Source organism: Mustela putorius, unplaced genomic scaffold (genome assembly GCF_011764305.1).
Source record: "Mustela putorius furo isolate JIRA1106 unplaced genomic scaffold, ASM1176430v1.1 tig00000166_pilon_pilon_pilon, whole genome shotgun sequence".
NCBI classification, from domain to species: domain Eukaryota; kingdom Metazoa; phylum Chordata; class Mammalia; order Carnivora; family Mustelidae; genus Mustela; species Mustela putorius.
In genome coordinates this window covers 1,504,688-1,517,129 of record NW_025421301.1, presented here as the reverse complement: position 1 = coordinate 1,517,129, position 12,442 = coordinate 1,504,688, and positions in this window count along the sequence as shown.

The following is a 12,442-nucleotide window of genomic DNA, read 5'->3' as shown; positions in this document are numbered from 1 at the left end:
CAAGCCAAAATATCAGTACCTCGAATCCTAGAAAACAATAAATAGACTGGTTGTGGGACTGACACGATACCTGGTGCCCTACTAAGTGTAGTTCAAGCAAGTCAAATGCTGAATCAGAAACAATGAGAGGAGGACAGTGAGACAAAAGATGGCAAGGGACATAGGCTTGGGGAACTCCAATTATTCAAATGTCAGAAAAACAGACAACAGGGCTAGAAGATAATCCTAACTCAGTCTGTCAGAGATAGGTGAGAAGAGTACGTGGCAGAGTCTGAAGATGGAACTAGGACTGAGTATGACAAGACGACCGCCAGCCATAGATCCAAGAAGACCAATGGAGCCAGGGAGCAGGGCCCAAGGCAGGAAACAAGTGTCTGTTGTCAGAGTCTGGGTCTGGATGGAGTACCTCTGGTGGAGGTTAAGGAGGAAAAAGCCAAAAATCATTGCCTAATCTGGGAAGAGATTTTAATAAAAACAAAAGTAAGAACATACCTCTGAAGAAATATATCCCTAAAACCAAAAAAAAAAAAAAAGAAAAAACTGACAGTCTCAGTTGTGTACTAGATAATACAAACTTAAGATGCAAGAACAGAGAAGTCTAAAAAAAGGCCAATCCCATCAACTAGAATAAACATTAATCGGTTTAAAATGGCCCGTTTAAGCATAACAAACCCCATCTGCTTAGGTGAAGGAGGGAGGAAGAGCAATCAATTCTGTCTACTTACCAAGGTCAGAAAGGTCAGAAATAATGTACTACAAAGACTGAAAGGAGAAAAATGCAGGTTGAGCATATATTTTGGGGCAAACAAATAACCAAGCAGGGATCAAAAAGATTATGCCAAAGAATTCAAGACAAAAGCATTGAGCAAGTGAAAAAGGATCCTTTTATGTTAACAAAAGGTAAAATTCATAACAAAGAGATTATGTATATGAATCTGTAAAGCCTATATAATATGGCACTATTATGAATTGTAAAAACTATAGGTATTCAGAGAAAAATGACAAAAACCAATATTTTTGAACTAAAAACAAATCTTGTACTCTTTAAATTTCTTCTCAAATGTTATGCAAATTTTATGAAAATTGTCATGTATATTACTACCAACAACGTCACTAGTTTCCAAAAAAAAGAAATTAAACTGGAAACAGCTATCAACTATGTATTAAAATAACATATTAATAATGAAAGCGTAAACAACAATGAAAATAAACTTTTTTAAAGCAACAAAGACATAAAAATCTTTCCCGGAATGACGCCCATTAAAATTCATCTGATCAAAACAAAATTAAATACAGAATATTTTTTAAACCACAAAGTTAAAACGATAGTTTCAATGTAAAGGAAACAGATGGAAAATAAATAAATCATTCAACTCAACATTTTAGGGACGAATACCCAAAAATGTAAAGAAAGAATTGAAGTCAATAGGGTACATTTTAAACCAACAAACAAGAAAGGATACAGAGTGAAGTTGATAGACCTTTAGCAAACTCAAATCAGGAGAAAAAGTGCAACAACCCAAAAAGCAAGCAAATAAATGTAAGAATGATACAGAGGCTGTAACAACAGAAGCTATTTATTTATTTATTTATTTAAGATTTCATTTATTTATTTATTTATGATTTTATTTTATTTATTCATTTTATTTATTTATTTATTTATTTATTTATTTATTTAAGAGCACAAGCAGGGGAAGCGGGAGAAAAAGAAGCAGGAGCCCTGATAAGCAACGAGCCCTAGGTGGGGCTCAATCCCAGGATGCTGGGATCATAGCCTGAGCTGCAGGCAGATGCTTAACACACTGAGCCACCCAGGCACCCAATAGAAACAACTTAAAAACAATAGGAAAACATATTCTATTACTCCCTGTTAATATTAGAAAATTTTACTGAAAAATATAAACTTCTCTTAAAAAACTAAGTTACTGAGGTGCCTGGGTGGCTCAGTGGGTTGAGCCTTTGCCTTCGGCTAGGGTCATGGCCTCAGGGTCCTGGGATCAAGCCCCGCATTGGGCTCGCTGCTCGGAAGGGAGCCTGCTTCTTCTCTCTCTTTCTCTGCCTGCCTCTCTGCCTACTTGTGATCTCTGTCAAATAAATAAATAAAAATCTTTAAATAAAATATAAAAAAAGAAAAAACTAAGTTGCTAAAATTAATACAGAAGGAGTCAAAATCAAATAGACACACAGCCACAGACAACATGGAAAAGATGCAGAAGAAGTACTGGCTCTGAAAACAGAGGAATTTTTTCCAATGTTCAAAGAACAGTTAATGCTACATAAATTGTTCCAAAGAACAGAAAGATATAGATAGCTACACAATTTATTTTATAAACCCAGCATAGCTCAGATGTGCAAACAAAAAGAAAAGCCCATTTCTTTTTGATTTACTCAAAAACCTGAAATGAATTGCTAGCAAACTAAGTTCAAGGCTATGTTAAAAATCAACCAAGAGAGATTTATTCCCAGAAGTCACAGATTAAACAGATTCAGTAAGAAAAAGTATTATGGGATAGATAATAGATACATGCTGAGAGAGCTTTTGATACAATCCATTCTTCTTCTCTTTTTTTTTTTAAGATTAGAAAACTAGAAGCTGGGGCACCTGAGTGGCTCAGTGGGTTAAGCCTCTGCCTTCAGTTCAGATCATGATCCCAGGGTCCTGGGATCAAGCCCCACATCGGGCTCTCTGCTCAGCGGGGAGCCTGCTTCCCCATCTCTCTCTGCCTGCCTCTCTGCCTACTCGTGATCTCTCTCTCTCTCACTCTGTTAAATAAATAAAATCTTAAAAAAAAGAAAGAAAGAAAGAAAAGAAAAGAAAACTAGAAGTTCAAGACTTTCTGAACATTATTTAGTTACCAAAGAAGGAACCCAACATCACATTTCAGGATAAGATATTAGAGACATCTCCATTAAAATCAGGAGCAAAACAAAAATGCCTGCTGTAAATGTTATTGTACGTTAAGTTCATGCTAATAAAACAAAATGGCACAAAACATAAAATTTAAAGAACCCTGGAAATATAGGAGATGAAACTATTATTGCCTATCAATGGCATGATTATAGGTCAAAAATGAAAGAATATCATGTTTAAAATGTTATCTCTTGGTATACATATATAGTGGAATATTGCTCAGCCAGAAAAAGGAGTGAAATCTTGTCATTTGCAGTGATATGGATGGAGCCAGAGTGTATTATGCTAAGTGAATTTAGTTCATCAGAGGAAGACAAATACCATATGATTTCACACATATGTGGAATTTAAGAGACAAAACAGATGAATCATGGGAGGGGGGCAAGAGAAGAGAGGCAAACCATGAAGCTGACCCTTAACTATAGAGAACACACTGAGGGTTACCAGAGGGGTATTGGGTTAAATGGATGATGGGAATTAAGGAGGACATTTGTAGAGATGAGCATCAGGTGCTGTTTGTAAGTGATGAATCACTGAGTTCTACTTCTGAAACTAATGTTACACTACATGCTAATTAACTCTAATTTGAATAAAAACTTGAAAAAAAATAAAATAAAATAAAACCACTTGGAATCACTAAGATTGCTCAGTAAGTTACGATAGGAAAAAATTAGATTTTAATATTATTGCTTATCCCATATGTGCACACTCACCAGTCAGAAAATATAATGGGAAAATATTTATTCATTAGAACCACAATAAAGTCATAATCTTCATTCTCATCTGGGTCCTCCACACTCCTGAGGAATCCTACAACAGTTCTTTGGGCCATCTCCACCCACCTAACCCTTGTGTGCCTTAGCAGATAACTTCCCCTGCCCCATCAGATGGGAGTCCTCTTTACTTTCTGCCCTTCATCCTACACACCTACCCATATCTGAACCCACCCTCCTCTTTCCCAAAAACTGCTAGAGGTCTCACCCTTTCCCCTATCAAAGGCCCACCTTCTGTCTGTCCTTACTTGCCATCTTTTCCCACCTTCTCAGAAACCTTTCATTATGAACTATCTTTCTTCCTATGTATCAGTAACTCTCCTTCCTTCTGTGGCTACTGTTTCTAGTCTATTACCATTTAAATATGATAAATCTCTCCTATCTTTCCATACTCCCTGCTCCTTCTTCCCCAGTTTCATTTTCCTTTCCCTTTGATAGTCTTCTTTTAAAATCTGGAGGAGTTGGGGCACCCGAGTGGCTCAGTCCCTTAAGCGTCTGCCTTCAGCTCAAGTCATGATCCCAGGGTTCTGGGATGGAGCCCCACCTTGGCCTCCTGCCCAGTGGCGAACTGCTTCTCCCTCTGCCCCTCCTCTCTGCTCGTGCTCTCTCTCTTGCTTTCTCTTTTGAGCTCTCTTTCTGTCTTAAATAAATAAATAAATATCTTTTAAAAAATCTGGAGGAGTCATTTATATCTGTCACCAGGAAGATCTATTCAATAGGCAAATTTGACAATGTAATTTCTCTCTTTAAAACTTCTTCCTGGAATGCCCTCCACTGCCCGTGGCTTTCACCTAGTTCACTCTTAGGCATTCTTTAGCTCTCAAGTCATACGACACTTCTTTATATAAAGTGATCCAACATCAAGACTTCTATACATGGAAAGATAGTAAGTTTCAGGATTAGATCCTGATTACTAAATAGATGAAAATCTTTCTAAAATAATTTGTGAGTTGTAACACAAGTCCAGTCAAAAATCCCAACAGGGAGGTAAGATTGACACAAAAACTTGACAATGATAGCACAATATGATAAACCAATCTTACTTATTGTAAGGAAGTTAAAATTCTTTAATAAAGTTGTAGAAAATAAGATCTCTTCCTTTAATGAGAATAATACACTTCTGGCCTGGTAGGATTTAAAAAGAGAAAGCAAAATGTTTCAACTTTGGGAACTGAATTAATAAATTTATTCTCTCCAATTGAATAAAGGAGAAGTGTATTGTGTCAATCACTATTTGAGAGGTATTTGATCATTGTTATGCTTTATTCATAATAAAATCTTGGTCTGGAGACAATATCATATAATTCCATAATATAAAAACCAAGACAAGAATGACCATTGTCTCCTCTAACATCAAAGAACATTGTAACAAGGCCAAAAGAGAATGAAGACATAAGTGCTCGAGAAGAGGAGATTAAAATCTCTTTTACGTATAAGTAATAGGATTGTCTTTCTGTAAGATCAATGGGAGGTAACTGAGTTAGTTTTCATAAACAGAGTGGAACCAACACCTTTATGATTTACCAGTGGAATCCAGTATATAGAATATCTAAGAATAAACTTATCAAGTAATGTACTAGACCTATGTATTTTTTTTAAACTACCAACAATTTAACTGTAAGACATGACAGAAAATTTTAATTAATGTAGGGATATATCACGTACTTGAAATCTTTAAAAATATCAACATATGAACTTCTTTCTAAACAAAATCTCTCATTAAATGTATTGACAAGAGTAAATGTGTTTTTAAACTTATCTAAAATAAAAAATAACTAATGAGAATACCTAAATATTTTTGAAAAATAAAAATGAGGAATGGGATTTCCCGTTGAACTTTAAAATACGTTATAGAATAAAAAATAAATTATAGTAGAACTGGCATAGAAGTGGGTACAAGTTTTTTTAACTGTTATAGAACACTCATAAAAATTAGTATGTGATAAAATTTCTTACTTCAAAAACCATTAGGAAATGATAGATTATTTATTCAATAAATATTGTTGAAATATCTAGCTCCTCATTTAAGAAAAAAAAAGATCTTTTCCACACCATGAAATCAAAAAAACCTCAAAGACTGAATATTTAAAAAGAAAAGTATTATAAGAATAGTTGTATAAAATTGAAGTATAGAAATTTTCTAAGCTAAGTAGAACTATATGAAAGAAAATATTGAAAACGTAATACCTAAAAATTAAAAGTATCCATACATAGAAAACAAAAACAAATATAAAGGAAAGAAACAAATAAGAAGAATTATTTTTAATATTTATCACAGGAAAGAGTATTATCCAATCAAAAAAAGATGAATAATCCTATAAGAAATGGACAAAGACTATAAGTTGGCAGAATAAATATACAAATATCCAAAATATTCAGCATCCTTAACAATGAAAGGCCCTAATTAAAATAGCTTTGACATAATTTTCCCCCATATTGAATTGACAAAGACTTTCATAAATTATAGTAATCACTTGTGATGAAAATAAGGCAAAACTAACATTACATTACAAAATTATACTGCTTTTGTAATTTGGTATCACTTCTCTTAAAATGAAGTTTAATAATGTATATCCTAGAAGTTTGGACAACTTTTAGGGAAATAATTTAAAATGTAGAAGCAGTTTACACATTATTTATGTATATTATTACAGCATTATTTTTATTATTGAAAATTGTTAGCAATCATGACTGGTTATAATGGAAGGACTATATATGGGACATCTAACATATATCCATCAAAATTTACATTTTTGAGAAACGTGGTAATATACTGGTGTATCAGTTAAAATAGCTTAAGGTCAAACAGCAGAATCTGCTACTATGTTTTCTTCCATATTGGAAGGAAACTGAGCTATCTGACAGAACCAAAACAAAAGCTGAATAAGAAGCTTCAGGAATGGGGGTGCTTGGGTGGCTCAGTGGGTTAAGCCTCTGCCTTTGGTTCAAGTCATGATCTCAGGATCCTGGGATCAAGCTCTGCATCAGGCTCTCTGCTCAGCAGGGAGCTTGTTTCCTCTTCTCTCTGCCTGCCTCTCTGGCTATTTGTGATCTCTCTGTGTCAAATAAATAAATAAAATCTTAAAATAATAATAATTGGAAAAAAAAAAAAACACAACTTCAGGAATGAAGCAAAGAATGCCCTGAGGTCTTCAGCAACTGAGACTCTTGAATCTTATAAGACCATAACCAATAGGGTCTAAAACTGAGTTGGACTTGTTTTACATGTGTGGATGTATATGTAAGAATATTAGAGGAATATTTGGAATAGGATACTTCAAAATGGTGGCAGTGTTATCTATGAGCGACAAGTTTATGTGTGATTTTTATTTTCTTCACATTTCATGTGTATACAATAAAGTCTTTGTGCAGCAGTATGAATTTGGCTACAATGCCATTAGCAATTAACTATACTCCTCAGCAAAGTCCCCATTTTGCTAAAATTCTTACATGCTGGGAGTTGGGGAGTAATATGAAAATCGAAGGGAGAGAGAACCTACAAAGGTAATAGCAGACAACCCCTTCTTAAGAAACAGAAAGCTTGGGATGCCTGGGTGGCTTAGTTCGTTAAGTGGCTGCCTTCGGCTCAGGTCATGATCCTAGCATCCTGAGATCAAGTGCTGTATCGGGCTCCTTGCTCGGCTGGGAGCCTGCTTCTCCCTCTGCCTCTGCCTGCCACTCTGTCTGCCTGTGCTCGCTCTCTCTCTTTCTCTGACAAATAAATAAATAAAATCTAAGAAGAAGAAGAAGGAGAAGGAGAAGGAAAAGGAGACGGAGACGGAGATGGAGATGGAGATGGACAGAGAAAGCATGTACAACCAGGTGACACCAAACCACATCTGGGACCAGAAGGGACTTGGACAACCTGGTTGGACTTCGAGAATACCACATGGGTCATTTACACAGGCTTGTTCAGGCTATTTTTCACGTTTGATTTTCTTAGAGCCCACCTATGATATTATAGTCGGGTCTTACTGAATTGCTTTTTTCCCCCTGGTTTTTAAAAATTTTGCTTCATTAATTTTTAAATAGTGATTCATTCACTTGGTTCAGACCTCCAGTAAAATCATGGTTTATACAATGTTCTGCAACCTCTGTTAACCTCACGAAAAAAAGACAAGGAGATATTTTCTATCTCCTGATGGAAGAATTGAGTGCAACATAGGAAGTTTTCTTGTCAGAACATCAAACCTGCCTCTACTCAAGCCTCTAGATAGAACTTCCAGTTTACAGATACACTGGGGACAGTGAAACATGTGAAATGACACCACAGAAGCCATCAGCAAAACCTGGAATCTGGGAAACTCTACTGATCTCTTAAAAAATATATTTCAAGAGAAATTTTTAAAAAGAAAGGGAGGGGAAGTTATAGATTAAAAGAGACAAGAAATTTAGTAATCAAATGTCATCCCAGAACTTGCCTGGATCATGACATAAATCAACTATAAAAAATTTTTTATGAAAAATGAGGACATTTTACTTTTATTTTATTTGACCCTTTTGTTGTATCTGAAATTCTTGTGAACATGTTAATATGTAATAATAGTATTTTTATTTTTAAATATGGTTTTATACTTTAAAGATAAGTACTAAATATTTGTGGATAAAATCATACAATTCTGGAATTTGCTTGAAAACAATCCAGTGGGGGTTAGGAGTATAGATAAAACAAGACTGGCCATGAATTGGTAAATGATAAAGTTGGGAAATGGGTACATGGGGATTCACTAGACTATTTTCTCTGCTTTTCCTAGATTTGAAAACTTCTGTAAGAAAAAAGCTACAAAAGAAACTACAAAGTTTCCATTCTACTCTCCCATCTGTCCAGTTCCCAGTCCTACTACTTGTAGTTTCCTATTCAGCCTTGCAGAGTTTGTATGCAATAAATGCCTTCTATCATTAGAAAAACACTTAAACACGTTATTTTAAAAGACCAATTTCTTGGATAGTATCTGACTTTCAACCTATCAGTTGACAGTTATTTGAGTTCATTCCATAATACTGATGCTCATTTCCTTTCTGACTTCCATGGACACAGCACCAGATCATTGGGACCAGGATAAGTGCTCAAAAATAATGACAGCAGAATCATTCTTGGTGACTGTTTCCATGGGAATGGGAATGAATCAGCTACAGAAAACTCTTAAATCTCAGCCTGAGGGTCACAGAAGGCCATTCCATTTTCAAAGGGTTGTAGCTGTTTACAGCTTTTATGTTTAGGGGGGATGAAAAAAATATCCAACATAAATTTATTTCACTGAAGAACGTTACCTAATCCTACATATGAAAACCCAGCCATTATTCAGGGAGCTATGAGTAGCCTTCTGTCTCCATGCAGTCCGGGTTATAAGTGGTTGCTAAACACCATCATCTTCCATTTGACCGAGATGGTTCTGGAATTCTGCTTTTCTGTAGCATTTTAAAGTAAAGGGTGGAATTCAGGGCTGTGGAAGAGTTCTGGTTTACAACTTTAAGCAGTACTGAGGGGGCTTTCTGTGGGCTAATTGGAATGCAATTAATGTAAAGCTGAAAACTAGAATTAATTCAAATTAATCTCTGACAAGAAATGATACATAAAGAATTCAAGAAAGGACAGCAACGTTGTGAGTTCTTAAATGGAAATAAGTTTTGAGAGAAGCTATTTAAGGATATTTCAAATAATTTAAATAATTATACTCAACCCAAAGGCTGTTTGTACATCTGTCTTTTTATTGTTAAATAATACTAGATTGTGGTTGCAGAACAATAACGGTCTCTTCTTTATGCACATCCGGCAGCATGAATCTTGGCAATAGATCATCTGAGAAAATTGTCTTTTGGGTGATGAATTGCCAGGTTAAGAGTATTATATTCCTGCTATCATGCCTTCATTATCAGAGCATTTTAGAAAATGTGCTTTTTTTTTTTTATGTGATACAGGGGTATTAGTGGGATAAGAATTAATAGGACGCTTTAGCAAGCAGCTTAAGGAAGTCAAAGTGTGGCAGTTTTAAATTTATACTCTATAATATTGCACAGGCAATGAAGAATAACATTAGTAGCATCTTTTTTTTTAAGTGTGCAATTAACACCTACTTCTATAAGTGAAATAGAACCAGAGGAATGATGTGAAGGCATTTTTATCTAATTCATTAAGAAAAATAAAGGATAAAAGAGTTTTCTGTGTAACAGCAGAGGATGGTGACATTAACTCCATTTTCTTGGGTTTGGAAAATGGGGCTGTGCATGTGTGTGTGTGGAGAAGAGGAAGCAAAACGTCCAGCACTGAACTAAAAGAAAATCACAAACTCTTAATTTTCTTGCTCTGGTTGAAAGCGGTAAGTAATCAAGTTATGCAGTGACTGTTTGCATAGGTAAACTTAGGAACCTCCTTGGAGGCATGAGACATTTAAAACTAATTAACAGTTATTAATATTGGAAAATTCCCCAGGCTTTAAAAATATATATTTTCTTGTAGAAACATGCAGTGAAGACACGTGTTGAAGACGAGCACGCTGTCTTCTCCAAGTGAGAGAAGACAAAGCAACATAAAACAGCTACCGTGAAACAAGCTAACAAAACAACTAGCAGCTAAAAATTCTAGGCAGAGGGACTTGTGGGAGCACTCAGCCATGGGGCCAGCATCGTGGACAATAGGAATGCTTGAAAGTGCCCTAAATTCTCCTTGGATGTTCCTTGGATTATTATGCAATTCACCACTCCCCCCCTTTTTTTCTTACAGTTCCATGTTTCTCACTTAGAAAACACTATGTAAATACATACAAAACCAATATCATAGTTGGCTTCTTGTTTATTTGTTCTGAGACTAACTTGTGATACTGCACTTTCACAGCTCCCAGCCAAATGGAATCCAAACTGTTAACAAAAGTTCAATCTGCATGATTTTTCCGGGAAGGCAGGTACAGTTTTTGGAGTATTCTCACCATCTTATAATCCCTTTAAATTAGCAAACTAAGAATTGACTTGGGTGGAATTTGAGTTCTCTGTTAGGAAATAGTCATTTTTAGTTGTTGCCACATAGGAAAGAAAAACACCAAAATCTTGAGTTTGCTGAGCGTATGTATGTTTCAGAGGGCCTGTCTGTACCGAACCCCCTTAGCAGCCCTTTTCCGCAGACGTAAACCTCCCCATGTCGTGCTAGCTGATGAGGACGCTTGACAGATAGTTGTTCATCTGCTGGAGAAACTGAGGCCAAGCAATTCTACACTTCATCCAAAGTTATCTGCAATTCAAAACTCAGGTTTCTGATTCCAAGTCCCTGGCTTTGCACCCTTTAGAGCTCCTTCTTTCAAAACCAAAACGTGTGCCAAGTATTGAACTACAAGAGTGCACTTACAAGTGATGGGCTCTCCTGAAGAATTATTTATGAAGGGACTATATAGAGAAGAAGCAGGCTGATTTTTATATAGGCCCTATGAATTTAGCTCTGGCTTTTGAATTCAGCAATCACGACTCTCTACCTCAGAAAATCAATAAATAACCGGCCAAGCAGGCTACACCATCAGGGTCCTTTATGTTAAAAATGTTTAGTGGCGTATTACAGGCATATGTCTTGGCGTGTGCTTTGGAATCAGGGGATGGACTGTGGTAATGGAAACAAGTTGCAAACCTTCTCCAGATCATAAAACTCAACAGTTTATGCCAGGATAACATATGGGGCTGGCGGCCTTCCTGCAGGGAACTAAATTCAGAGGGATATTTCAGGGTCTTATTCCCAGGGAGAAGACTGAGTAGTTGGGCATTCGTCCATTTCTTATCTTTCATTCAATAAATATTCGTCAAGTGCATTTTCGGTGCATTTAATTATAATGTAAGCAACATGTCTTCATCTGTAAAGCGGGGGGGAAGTAGAACCTTCTCACAGAGTAGAGAGAATGACGTAAGAGCATGTGCACGGGGCTTAGAATAATACCTGGCATGCAGTAATTCCTAAAAAATTGTTCGTTGTGACTATTAGGTTCTTACAATGTCCTTGACACTGTGCCAAGTGCTGAGATTCAAAGATGAGTTTAAATTCGTTTTCTTCTCAGGAAACTCACAACTGTAGAGGGAGACACATGTAAACTAAAGTCATGTAAACTAAAGTCATGGAGACAAGACAGTAGAAAGTTCCATGAGATGCACAGGAAGGATAAAGAAGGGACTAGCCTAGTGTATTAAGGGGTCAAAAATGCTCCATCCCAGAGGTGACAATCTGAGTCTTGAAGGATAAGAAAATATTCTGTGGGTGTGTGGTGGGGGAAGAAGGTGGGAGTGGGGGTTCCCACGCAGAGGGACTCAAAGTAGCAAGAACAGGCTCAGAATCATGGAAAGCCCAATCTGAAGGAACTGCTTATTGATAAGTACTGGTTGGTGAGAAGAAAGAAAGGAGGCCAGAGACTGATTAATTCATGAGAGACTTTGTCCTGTCAGCAATTAGAAACCACTGAATTTCTTTCAACAGGAGGGTATTATAAACAGATGTGTGCTTTAGAAAACTCATGAAGGAAAGCATGGGAGATAAACTGAGGGTATGAGTGAGATTGGATGTGGGAAGAATAGTAAGGAGATCATTGAAACAGACCAGGCAAGGAATGAAAATATCTTGAATCATGAGCAGTGACAATGGGCATAGAAATACAGATTCAAGAAACATTAAGAGGAGAGCATGAGAAAGAAGTTGGGGTCAATTGAGTAGAGTGTCAATGAAAGTAAAAGTTGGGTACCAATATTACTGACCCAGGTGCTTCAAAGTATGTCCAGAAATTGGCGATTGGAG